Source organism: Lolium perenne, chromosome 6 (assembly GCF_019359855.2).
Source record: "Lolium perenne isolate Kyuss_39 chromosome 6, Kyuss_2.0, whole genome shotgun sequence".
NCBI lineage: Eukaryota > Viridiplantae > Streptophyta > Magnoliopsida > Poales > Poaceae > Lolium > Lolium perenne.
In genome coordinates, this window is record NC_067249.2 from 148,294,394 (window position 1) to 148,308,163 (window position 13,770).

The 13,770-nt window shown below is 43.6% G+C and overlaps 1 long non-coding RNA gene across 2 annotated transcripts; it reads left to right on the forward strand.

The window, feature by feature from the left end:
* The first annotated feature begins 456 nt into the window (after nt 1–456).
* On the forward strand, nt 457–6,492 carry LOC127309516 (uncharacterized). Of its 2 annotated transcripts, XR_011746578.1 has the most exons (5): nt 457–616; nt 723–874; nt 959–1,092; nt 5,798–5,870; nt 5,999–6,492. It is a non-coding gene; the product is annotated as an uncharacterized lncRNA (long non-coding RNA). The 2 variants fall into 2 exon arrangements; XR_007857194.2 differs by lacking the exons at nt 5,798–5,870; nt 5,999–6,492 and having other exon boundaries at nt 959–1,228.
* The last annotated feature ends 7,278 nt before the right edge of the window (nt 6,493–13,770 follow it).

Below are 13,770 nucleotides of genomic sequence, written 5' to 3' on the forward strand. Positions count from 1 at the left end.
AGTGCAAGACCGCCATTTTTCTCCTGCCAAGCTTACTGACAACTCGAAGCGTTCTCCTGCACCCACCCACTAAAAGGTGTGCATGTCCTAGGAGATGGGTGACGAGGGTGATGCTTATGGACAACGGAAAATACGTGATCGAACCTAGGTACTCATGAACCTGGTAACGGACCGGCAGGGGCGGAGCTAGAACTATTCATGGGTATGCAATGAATATCCAATGTTTTTGCCAAAAAAAAAAATAGTATTTAAGCTCCTATATGCATGCATATATATGTTAGAGTTCTTTTGTACGTGTTTAACTCGTCTGTAGGGAAACAACGTGCTGTCCAGGCCATCCCGAGTTCAGCCCCTCCAATCTGGGCCAAAATACCCAATTTGGGCTTTCACCGGGCTGGTTCCCCTTGGTTTGGCCTGCAGCCAATCGAATCCAGCTCCTGGAAGCGACAAGAGGCATCGAACGACACCGCCCAACGCGAACCGCTCCTCTTCCTCTTCGTTCCGCCCTTGCTCGGGATCGATCTCTTGCTCGCCGTCGCCAGACTCCCGGCGCCCGTCCGCCCCGCCCGTCGCCCTCCTGCTCGGCGCTCTCCACTCCCTGCCGGCTACCACAAAGGTATGAACCGACTCGCGCAATCGCGCTGTCCCCTTTCTACTGGGCTTCACCCTGACGCCGTAGAACAAATTGAATCAATACTCAATTTAGTCGATATGAATCATAGGATTAGGCGAACGGCGGATCAGCGGCACACCTAAATTCCGGCACGATCGCTGCAGCACCATACAAGAACCAGCAGTTCATCAATATTGTCCGTCAGGCACTACTGTCAGTGAGTGAATTCACAAGAAGTGACCAGTTCACTGTTCACGCACGGTAAGAATAGCTTCAGTTATAATATGTGATTCTATTTTTGTCCAATTGTGATTCTCCTTAATTAGTAAAAAGAATCATTTGTAGATCTAAAAAATGAAGCACAAGCAGCTGATTTGAAACGTTTGTGGGATAAAGCTGCAAAGAAACCGAAGATAGTTACTGAGGTTGGAAGCCAAAACCAAGATGAAAATGTGAGCAATCCTCCTTCCAATAAAAATGTGAGTTAAATAGCATTTTTATTGTTCTTCCAATACAATTTATTTACTTGAGAGCTGAGAGCGTTGTCACTACTATGAAGTATCAATAATTTGTAATTCCGTTCTTGTTATTCTGAAGCTACATATATTAATTATATTGTTGTGTTGGATTTTTTTTAAAACTTTGAATACCCAATATAAAAATCATGGCTCCGCCACTGCGGACCGGACCCAAAGTTTGTATTCTCTAAAAGTTCTGAAAAAAGAAAGGCATGTAGAGAACACATTACGTGCCAATTTTCATACTTAAATTTGAAAATATGTAGCTTAGCTAAAAATGGTAAGTTCAAGCACGAAGAAAACCCCCTCCCAAAATCTATGTAACTTAGAGGTTGGTTAACTATGTAACTTAAAGTCATGTAAGTAATATCGGGTTCAGGAGTACCCATGTTCAAAATATTCCCGTTAATAGACAACCTCAATGATTGTTACTTTCTCATATATATATGGGTGTGTGTGTGTGTGCACGCACGTTTGCTTGGGTAGCGATGTTGGTTGTGTGCACCCACATGTTTCACGGCTTTTGAGGTAGTTGTAATGTTGGTTTTTTTTTTGTTTTTCTTTAATTAACCAGGCAAGAATGCAAATGACAATATTTTGTCTTATTTTAAAAGTAATAACTTACACATGTTGTAGTACTAGCATGTTTGCAAGCCCACTAGAAATTTGAGCCAATTTGCATATAAAATATAAAATTTATGTTATAAAAGATATACCATTGTATTTATATTTGAAAGAAGTTTTCAAAGGCTTACTTTTGTGCAAATAAATCATATCTTGCTAAAAGCAAAAGATTCAGATGAAACCTCACTAAGACCTTGTAGCAAAAAAAATGTTGCGGCGTTTTCCCCCCTTGGTGGGTTAAAAACCAAAAATACATTGTAGCATTTCAGAAACACCGACGCAGGAAAAATAATATGAGTATGCAACAAAATTTGTGCTATTATGACATCGTAAACAAAGATTCGGAGTATGTGAGCCTTTTGCTACTCGCAATGATGAACAGTAAACCGCACCATCTAGAGGCACATGTTGGTTCCGGCACGGCGGCACGCTATGCTTGCGACTCACGTACGGAATAAGCGCTTCATCATTGTTTCTTCCTTCCTCGGACACGCATGTTTCGGCTCCCCTTTAAGACTGTCGTCAGTGATCGATCCAACACGTACCTAGACGCCAGTGGGTATACACGGTACATAACATGTAGTCGTCGCCACCACGTCGCCACCAGTTGCTGCATCGTAATCTCTCACACATCGAAGATTAGCTTGTTACGATCCCACTTGATACAGAGCAGAGGGACTATAGGATTTTGGATTGTTCTGGCTACTCGAATCTAGTAGGAGAGGAAGAGGATACGCTGAAGAGGGAGATTATTGTCGGTTGTGTAGGTCTTGGTGCCTTCAGTTTTTTATTTTACCTATGATCTTTCACAGAACTTTGTTTAATAAAATAATAAAGAAAATCGTATGCATCTATCGATGTACAGGCTGAGATATAACATCTATTTCGAAAACAAAACTAAAGAGAGATCAGGGAGGAAGGAGCCAGTCCTCTAGTTCATGTTCTAGTTCTTCAGACACCGCATCCATTTGCTTGGATCTACCGTTGCTCGCTCCCTTCTGCTTGTAGTGTAGCCTCCTCGTGGCAGCAGCCCATGCTGCAGCGTCCTAGACGGGTTCCTAAGAGCATCTCCACCTACACCTCCTAAATAAGCGTCGGTAGGAACATCAACCTAATTTTATTAGGGGCTACGGTATTACCTCCTTAAGTATGTGGACGGTGGTTCCACACCAGCATGCCCCATAAGACCAGCCCCCAAAAATTTAGTTTTTTGAAAAACTTCACAAATTTAAATAGAGGTTGAAATTCATTGAAATTTGTACGACACATTACGAAATTTAAATTAAAACATTAAAAAAGCTAAACTAATAGAAGGCAAGGTAGTCCCTACTCTCCGTGACATCGACGTCGTCGTCGGAGGAGGCCAACGCGTCGTCGAGCCTATCGTAGTCCTCCTCCTTTGGGGTCGAAGCCGCCTCATCCACGAGGTCGACGACATTGCCGACGTCCATTGCCGAGCACCATTCTGCGAGCCGGTCGCCTGTCGCCGAGACCGTTTTGAACGAACGGTTCATCAATGCCGCCTGGATCTCAAACTCAATCTCCCACCACCGCTTCTCCTTCGGCGGCAGCGATGCGGGGAGGACGAGCTTCTCCTTCAAAGCTGCCTCCTTCTTCGAGTGCCGGAGGTACGGAAGCATGCATGCGCAGTGGCGAAGGAGGATCCTCCTTCTTTACCGCCTTCTCTTCTTCGTACGAAGGAACGCTGGCACCAAAGAAGACTCGTACGGGCGTCGTGGATGATGATGGCTCGTTGTGGTGGTGAGTACGGCGTGGAAGCCCGAGCCCGACCGATACTGTGTGGCGAAGGACGCTCCCCGAAGGACATGGTCGCGTCGCGGGCGGTAACCGTGCATGGCGACCATCTGGTCGACGTCTCACCCATACCACCATGCAAGCCTGCCGATGCGGTTGAACCGCCCGAAGAAGCGGGCGGTCTTCGCCTCCCGCTCGCTCTCGAATCCCATCCACTCGCCACTGTTCGACGTCGATGTGAGGTCGTTCTGCTGCGACGACAGTAGATGCGTCTCGCGTTCCAGGATGAGGGTGCGGAGCTCCGCACCCTCCCCCCGGCAACGATGGAATCGCGCACCCGCCGTTCGACATATGCCAGTTGTGCGCCAAACTATAATCCGGCGACATGACGAGACGAGCTTTCTGAACCATCGGCACCTCCTCAAGATTGAGGTTTTCGCGGGCATTGCTCGAGCTCACCGTCCACGGTGCTGGTGCCGAAACTGCCGGCTTTATGGATGTGCGCCATCGCCGAGAAGAAGGTTGGTGGCGGCTAGGTTTTTCGGAGGAGCGACGGGAACGAATGGAGACGGTTGCACCGATGAGGGCGGTTTATAGTGGATGCCGACGCACTGAAGACAGTGGGAACTCTGCCATCGCCGCGTGGGTGGTTGTGAAGCAACCAGGCGGCGTATCGTCGCATCGCTGCCTCGGGAACCGCCGCGTCCATTGAATACGACGACCAGCCTCCTCCACGCGATCATTTAAAACGTGTTGCGACGTTTGTATCGCTGACAGAATGGCTCACTATTGAAATCATATGTGGCACGAGGCGCAAACGTGCCCATTTCACACGCCGTCTGTAAAGGCGGTTGATGACGATTTTATTGGACTCGAAAACTCACCGACGATTTATAAAACGCTCCAATATAAGTCCGAAAGCACGAGGCGGCTTCTATGAAACTATAAATTCCTTCTTAAGGTAGGCGATGGTGATGCTCTAACCACACTTACCCGCGCTCGCCTGTGCGTACGAGGAAGCAATACATACATGGAACCAACACGGCGCGTCGTCGTCGGCGAAGTACATACGCCGGTGCCGGGGAGACCGTGGCGCGCGCCGAGCTGGCGCGACAGTTGGGGTGGGTTTTGGAAGGTTTTTCTTTCTTTTGTTTATGTCGCTGAGATCAAGTTCGGTTCGGGTACGGCATGAGGGCATAAAAGAATGGCGCCACTTGCATGTCGCTTGCCGCTAGCTAGGTGCATGCACCCGGGCGAGGAGGAGGGCATCTTTCCTGGAGGGAACGCATGCGCATGCAGAGCAAGATTTGACTCCTTCCCCCCGAAATTTTCTCTTTAATTTTTGAGTGTAAATGTTGCGTGCAGCTGAGAGTCGATTCCGACGCAGGTGCGCTGTCAAGATTCCGACGCATTACGCCAGCAACCCTACGTACGCCGTGGTCTTACAAGGAGAAAAAAACCTTGATTTGACCTTAGCCACTCAGCGTTTTTGGTAGGTCGCACGGGCTTCTTTTTAGATAAAAAAAAGGGCACGGCCAACTTTAAAATAATAACACCTTTAACAGTGAAACGATACATGGTATTAAGGCTGATCATAGTGGGGAGTAACTTAGACTAGTAACATATGCTATGTTACTAGTTTAAGTTACTATTTATAGTGGATATGTAAGTTAGTAGTAGTAACTTATATATGGTGTCATGCATTGTGTCATTAGTATTTTGTAGACTCATTTTATATAGGGGTGTGTGATGTTATGGTAACATACACTAGTAGAAAAAGGGGCAACCGTCTGAGGTTTTAATACCGGTTCGCTTTTATACCGGTTTGTGCGCCCAGGTGGGAGAGGAGCATCTGTATCGGTTCGTGAACCGGTACGAAAGGTCTTTCGCCCGAATTTCAGGCCCATGTGGGGCTAGGGCTGGACCTTTGGTACCGGTTCGTAACACGAACCGGAACTAAAGGGTGCCACCCTATATTATCACATCGCCCAGCCCGACCCTGCTCTCATTTTCTCTTCTTCCTCTCACACTCTAAAATATTTTACACCTCTCACACTCCAACAAATCTCTATTTTTTCTCCACCATTTTAACAAGATTAACGGCATCCATCTATCCAAGGGTTCGCAATATCATCCTTCTTCCGGCGTTCCTAATTTAGCTCATTTCTTTGGTAGTTTTAACTCGTACTATTTTTCTAGTGCTAACAAGGTGTTCGATGAAATGCCTAAGTTAGGAATTTTATTTTTTTATATGCAATTTGAGCTCAAATTAAAGTATGTTTTGTAGGTTTTAGTATCATCCCCGTCCTCACCGCCGTCGATCACCAGCGTTGTCCCCTAGCCGGCACCGTACCACCTCGGTGAGCCTCTTCTTTTTTATAAAAAAAACTTATTTTTATGTGATGAACTTGAATATTAATTAAGTTGGTCACTCATATATCCATGATGTTGTGTAATTAATGATTTTTGATATACTTATATAATGCAGATGAGTCGACAATGGATGTACGGTGACCGGTGCCATCCCGACTTCATTAATGGCTGATGCGTGCAGTTAACACACGTCCGTTGGGAACCCAAGAGGAAGGTGTGATGCGTACAGTAGCAAGTTTTCCCTCAGTAAGAAACCAAGGTTTGTCGAACCAGTAGGAGTCAAGGAACACGTGAAGGTTGTTGGTGACGGAGTGTAGTGCGGCGCAACACCAGGGATTCCGGCGCCAACGTGGAACCTGCACACCACAATCAAAGTACTTTGCCCCAACGTAACAGTGAGGTTGTCAATCTCACCGGCTTGCTGAAAACAAATGATTAACCGTATAGTGTAGAAGATGATGTTTGTTTGCGAAGAACAGTAAAGAACAATTGCAGTAGATTGTATTTCAGATGTAAAGAATGGACCGGGGTCCACAGTTCACTAGTGGTGTCTCTCCCATAAAATAAATAGTATGTTGGGTGAACGAATTACAGTTGGGCAATTGAAAAATAAAGAAGGCATAACAATGCACATACATATATCATGATGAGTACTATGAGATTTAATCAGGGCATTACGACAAAGTACATAGACCGCTATCCAGCATGCATCTATGCCTAAAAAGTCCACTTTCAGGTTATCATCCGAACCCCTTCCGGTATTAAGTTGCAAACAACAGACAATTGCATTAAGTATGGTGCGTAATGTAATCAACACAAATATCCTTAGACAAAGCATTGATGTTTTATCCCTAGTGGCAACATCACATCCACAACCTTAGAACTTTCTCTCACTGTCCCAGATTCAATGGAGGCATGAACCCACTATCGAGCATAAATACTCCCTCTTGGAGTTACAAGTATCAACTTGGCCAGAGCCTCTACTAGCAACGGAGAGCATGCAAGAACATAAACAACATATATGATAGATTGATAATCAACTTGACATAGTATTCAATATTCATCGGATCCCAACAAACACAACATGTAGCATTACAAATAGATCATCTTGATCATGATAGGCAGCTCACAAGATCTAACATGATAGCATAATGAGGAGAAGACAACCATCTAGCTACTGCTATGGACCCATAGTCCAGGGGTGAACTACTCACACATCGATCCGGAGGCGATCATGGCGATGAAGAGACCTCCGTGAGATGATTCCCCTCTCCGGCAGGGTGCCGGAGGCGATCTCCTGAATCCCTCGAGATGGGATTGGCGGCGGCGGCGTCTCTAGAAGGTTTTCCGTATCGTGGCTCTCAGTACTGGGGGTTTCGCGATGAAGGCTTTAAGTAGGCGGAAGGGCGGAGTCGGAGGGCTAACAGGGGCCCCACACGCTAGGGCAGCGCCGACCCCCCTTAGGCCGCGCGGCCCTAGTGTGGCGGCGCCTCGTCGCCCCACTTCGTTTCCCTTTCGGTCTTCTGGAAGCTTCGTGGAAAAATAAGACCCTGGGCGTTGATTTCGTCCAATTCCGAGAATATTTCCTTTGTAGGATTTCTGAAACCAAAAACAGGAGAAAACGACAGAATCGGCTCTTCGGCATCTCGTCAATAGGTTAGTGCCGGAAAATGCATAATAATGACATAAAGTGTGTATAAAACATGTGAGTATCATCATAAAAGTAGCATGGAACATAAGAAATTATGGATACGTTTGAGACGTATCAAGCATCCCCAAGCTTAGTTCCTACTCGCCCTCGAGTAGGTAAACGATAACAAGGATAATTTCTGAAGTGACATGCTATCATAATCTTGATCAATACTATTGTAAAGCACATGAGATGAATGCAGCGATTCGAAGCAATGGTGAAGAAAATGAGTAAACAACTGAATCATATAGCAAAGACTTTTCATGAATAGTACTTTCAAGAAAAGCATGAATAAGACTTGCATAAGAGTTACTCATAAAGCAATAAATTCTTAGTAGAAAGCTTTGAAACAACACAAAGGAAGATATAAGTTTCAGCGGTTGCTTTCAACTTCAACATATATATCTCATGGATAATTGTCAACACAAAATAATATAACAAGTGCAATAGGTAAACATGTAGGAATCAATGCACACAGTTTACACAAGTGTTTGCTTCTAAGATAGAAAGAAGTAGGTAAACTGACTCAACAATAAAGTAGAAGAATGGCCCTTCGCAGAGGGAAGCATGGATTACTATTTTTGTGCTAGAGCTTTTCATTTTGAAAACATAGAAACAATTTTGTCAACGGTAGTAATAATTCATATGTGTTATATATAAGACATCCTATAAGTTGCAAGCCTCATGCATAGAATACTAATAGTGCTCACACCTTGTCCTAATTAGCTTGGATTAACATGGATTATCATTGCATAACATATGTTTCAACCAAGTGTCACAAAGGGGTACCTCTATGCCGCCTGCACAGAGGTCTAAGGAGAAAGTTCGCATTGGATTTCTCGCTTTTGATTATTCTCAACTTAGACATCCATACCGGGACAACATAGACAACAGATAATGGACTCCTCTTTAATGCATAAGCATTCAACAACAGATAATATTCTCATAAGAGATTGAGGATTTTGTGTCCAAACTGAAACTTCCACCATGATTCATGGCTTTAGTTAGCGGCCAAATGTTCTTCTCTAACAATATGCATACTCAAACCATTTGATCATGAAAATCGCCCTTACTTCAGACAAGACGAACATGCATAGCAACTCACATGATATTCAACAAAGGTAAAAGTTGATGGCGTCCCCAGAAACATGGTTACCTCTCAACAAGCAACTTATTAAGAAATAAGATACATAAGTACATATTCTTCACCACAATAGTTTTTAAGGCTATTTTACCATGAGCTATGTATTGTAAAGGCAAAGAATAGAATTTTAAAGGTAGCACTCAAGTAATTTACTTTGGAATGGCAGAGAAATACCATGTAGTAGGTAGGTATGATGGACACAAGTGGCATAGTTTTTGGCTCAAGGATTTGGATGCACGAGAAGAATTCCCTCTCAATACAAGGCTAGGCTAGCAAGGTTGTTTGAAGCAAACTCAAGTATAAATGGTACAGCAAGACTCACATATGAACATATTGTAAGCATTATATGACTTTACATCGTCTCCTTGTTGTTCAAACACCTTAACCAGAAAATATCTAGACTCTAGAGATCAATCATGCAGACCAAATTTTAACAAGCTCTATGTAGTTATTCATTAATGAGTACAAGGTACATGATGCAAGAGCTTAAACAAGATCTATATGAGCACAACAATTGCCAAGTATCACATTATTCAAGACATTAAACCATTTACCACATGCGGCATTTTCCGTTTCCAACCATATAACAATGAATGAAATAGTCCAACTTTCGCAATGAACATTAAAGATAAAGCTAAGAACATATGTGTTCATACGAAACAGCGGAGCGTGTCTCTCTCCCAAACAAAGAATGCTAGGATCCGATCTTATTCAAACAAAACAAAAATAAAAACAAACAGACGCTCCAAGTAAAGCACATAAGATGTGACGGAATAAAATATAGTTTCACTAGAGGAACCTGATAAGTTGTCGATGAAGAAGGGATGTCTTGGGCATCCCCAAGCTTAGACGCTTGAGTCTTCTTAAAATATGTAGGGATGAACCACGGGGGTATCCCCAAGCTTTGACTTTTCACTCTTCTTGATCATATTGTATCATCCTCCTCTCTTGACCCTTGAAAACTTCCTCCACACCAAACTCGAAACAAACTCATTAGAGGGTCAGTGCATAATTCATATATTCAGAGGTGACATAATCATTCTTTACGCTTCTGGATATTGCACAAAGCTACTGAAAGTTAATGGAACAAAGAAATCCATCTAACATAGCAAAACAAGCAATGCGAAATAAAAGGCAGAATCTGTCAAAACAGAACAGTTCGTAAAGACGAATTTTAAAGTGGCACCAGACTTGCTCAGATGAAGATTCCCAAATTGAATGAAAGTTGCGTACATATCTGAGGATCACGCACGTAAATTGGAAGATTTTTTTAATTTTTCTACAGAGACTACTGCTCAAATTCGTGACAGCAAGAAATCTGTTCCTGCGCAGTAATCCAAATCTAGTATTGGCTTTACTATCAAAGACTTTACTTGGCACAACAATGCAATAAAATAAAGATAAGGAGAGGTTGCTACAGTAGTAAACAACTTCCGAGACTCAAATATAAAATAAAGTGCAGAAGTAAAATAATGGGTTGTCTCCCATAAGCGCTTTTCTTTAACGCCTTTCAGCTAGGCGCAGAAAGTGTGTATCAATTATTATCGAGAGATGAAGCATTACCTCGGGCATTGCGCCCACCTTTCTTATTATTTTTCTTACCCTTTGATTTAGGGAATACATGTCTACCTCCTGGTGTAGAGGTGAATTTTAGGGTGCCTTCTCCCACATTTATGACTGCTCCCAATAGTTTCAGCAGGGATCTTCCGAGTGTGATTTGTCCTGTTCCTACACATTCAATAACAAGATAATCAGTGGATACTGTTCTTCCAAGAATGGTTGTATGCACACCCTCGGCTATTCCCTTAGGAATTATAACAGAGTTATCAATAAGTGTTATTCCTTCTCCCCCTTCAACGAGTCCCCAAAGTGTCAAAGATTCATAAATACTCTTGGGCATAAGGCAAAATTCAGACATAATATCACAATTGGCATGAAAAGTTTCACCACCAATAACAACTTTAATAGTAGGGTCCCATGTTGAAGGTTCAGAGTTCACTAAAACTTGATCAAGACAGTTACGAACATAACTATAATTTTCTTTTAACCAAGATGCACTTGTCTCAAGAGTGTTTAATCTATTATAGATGCTAATAAGAGCTGATTCAAAGTTATTAGCTGAACTATGTGATGCAACTAATTTTTTTATGGCATTAAAAGCTTGATCACCATCGCAATGAAGGAAATCTCCTCCCACTACAGCATCCAAGGCATATCTATAGCGAATCATAAGCCCAAAATAAAAATTACTAAGGAGCAAACTTAGAGTCATTTGAGGTTCAACTTTACGATAAGAATCAAAAATTCTAGACCAAGCATCTTTAAAACTCTCCTCATCCCCTTGTTTGAAAGTAAAGACTAATTCCTCAGGTGAGGAAGTAACAGGTACAGAGCTAGACATGATAATAAATCAAAGTAAATGCAAGTAACTAATTTTTTGTGTTTTTAATATAGAGAACAAGACAAGATAATAAATAAAGTAAAGCTAGCAACTAATTTTTGTGTGTTTTGTTTTAGTGCAGCAAACAAAGTAGTAAATAAAGTAAAACAAGACAAAAACAAAGTAAAGAGATTGGAAGTGGAGACTCCCCTTGCAGCGTGTCTTGATCTCCCCGGCAACGGCGCCAGAAATTTGCTTGATGCGTGTAGTTGACACGTCCGTTGGGAACCCCAAGAGGAAGGTGTGATGCGCACAGTAGCAAGTTTCCCTCAGTAAGAAACCAAGGTTTAATCGAACCGGTAGGAGTCAAGAAGCACATTAAAGGTTGATGGTGGCGGAATGTAGTGCGGCGCAACACCAGGGATTCGGGCGCCAAGGTGGAACCTGCACAACACAATCACAGAACTTTGCCCCAACGTAACAGCGAGGTTGTCAATCTCACCGGCTTGCTGTAAACAAAAGATTAGATGTATAGTGTGGATGATGATGTTTGTTTGCGAAGAATAGTAAAGAACAATTGCAGTAGATTGTATTTCAGATGTAAAGAATAGGACCGGGGTCCACAGTTCACTAGTGGTGTCTCTCCCATAAGATAGCAGATGTTGGGTGAACAAATTACAGTTGGGCAATTGACAAATAAAGAAGGCATAACAATGCACATACATATATCATGATGAGTACTATGAGATTTAATCAGGGCATTACGACAAAGTACATAGACCGCTATCCAGCATGCATCTATGCCTAAAAAGTCCACCTTCAGGTTATCATCCGAACCCCCTCCAGTATTAAGTTGTAAACAACAGACAATTGCATTAAGTATGGTGCGTAATGTAATCAACACAAATATCCTTAGACAAAGCATCGATGTTTTATCCCTAGTGGCAACAGCACATCCACAACCTTAGAACTTTCTGTCACTGTCCCAGATTTAATGGAGGCATGAACCCACTATCGAGCATAAATACTCCCTCTTGGAGTCACAAGTATCAACTTGGCCAGAGCCTCTACTAGCAACGGAGAGCATGCAAGAACATAAATAACATATATGATAGATTGATAATCAACTTGACATAGTATTCAATATTCATCGGATCCCAACAAACACAACATGTAGGATTACAAATAGATGATCTTGATCATGATAGGCAGCTCACAAGATCGAACATGATAGCACAATGAGGAGAAGATGACCATCTAGCTACTGCTATGGACCCATAGTCCGGGGTGAACTACTCACTCATCGATCCAGAGGCGATCATGGCGATGAAGAGACCTCCGGGAGATGATTCCCCTCTCCGGCAGGGTGCCGGAGGCGATCTCCTGAATCCCCCGAGATGGGATTGGCGGCGGCGGCGTCTCTGGAAGGTTTTCCGTATCGTGGCTCTCGGTACTGGGGGTTTCGCGACGGAGGCTTTAAGTAGGCGGAAGGGCGGAGTCGGGAGAGTCACGGGGGCCCCACACGCTAGGGCCACGCGGCCCCCTCTAGGCCACGCCGCCCTAGTGTGGCGGCGCCCCGTGGCCCCACTTCGTCTCCCCTCCGGTCTTCTGGAAGCTTCGTGGAAAAATAGGCCCCTAGGCGTTGATTTCGTCCAATTCCGAGAATATTTCCTTACTAGGATTTCTGAAACCAAAAACAGCAGAAAACAGCAACTGGCTCTTCGGCATCTCGTCAATAGGTTAGTGCCGGAAAATGCATAATAATGACATATAATGTGTATAAAACATGTGAGTATCATCATAAAAGTAGCATGGAACATAAGAAATTATAGATACGTTTGGGACGTATCAGGCCCGACGCAACATCTAAAGGGTGAGGGTAGGTTAGCCCTCACCGCATTTAAGGATAATGGTGAACCGGAGCATCCCGAAGAGCACTGCCGCAAATTTAAAAATCAAGCCGGAGTTCTTGTTAGGGACCATGTACCGATCATCATTCAAGAGTGGCATAAGCCGAAGAACGCGGAGACTGAAGCTAGTTATGTCAATGACGCGCTGAAAAAATTTCTTTGGGAAAGTCTACTGACACGCTTCAGCCTACCGGAAGACATGATGGAAGGCCAGAAGCATAAAGTCAAAGAATGGACTCTCAAGAAGATGGCCATACAATTCCAGACCTGGAAGAAAAATTTATGTGACAAATATAAGAATGAAGATCCAGTATTCGATGATAATCTAGTGAAGATAAAAGATCACTGGCCCGCATTTAAGAGGTATAAGCAATCGTCTACTTTTGTGTCCCGATCGGTCACAAATACGAAAAATGCTTCAAAGAAGAAACTTTGGCATCATTTGGGGTCAGGTGGCTACAAGACTTTGATGTCTACGCCCCCTCCTTTTCCTGTAGACAGTGTTGGGCCTCCAAGAGCAGAGGTTTGTAGAACAGCAGCAAGTTTCCCCTTAAGTGGATCACCCAAGGTTTATCGAACTCAGGGAGGAAGAGGTCAAAGATATCCCTCTCATGCAACCCTGCAACCACAAAGTAAGAAGTCTCTTGTGTCCCCAACACACCTAATAGGTGCACTAGTTCGGCGAAGAGATAGTGAAATACAGGTGGTATGAATATATATGAGCAGTGGCAACGGCACCAGAAAAGTGCTTTGCCCAGGACAG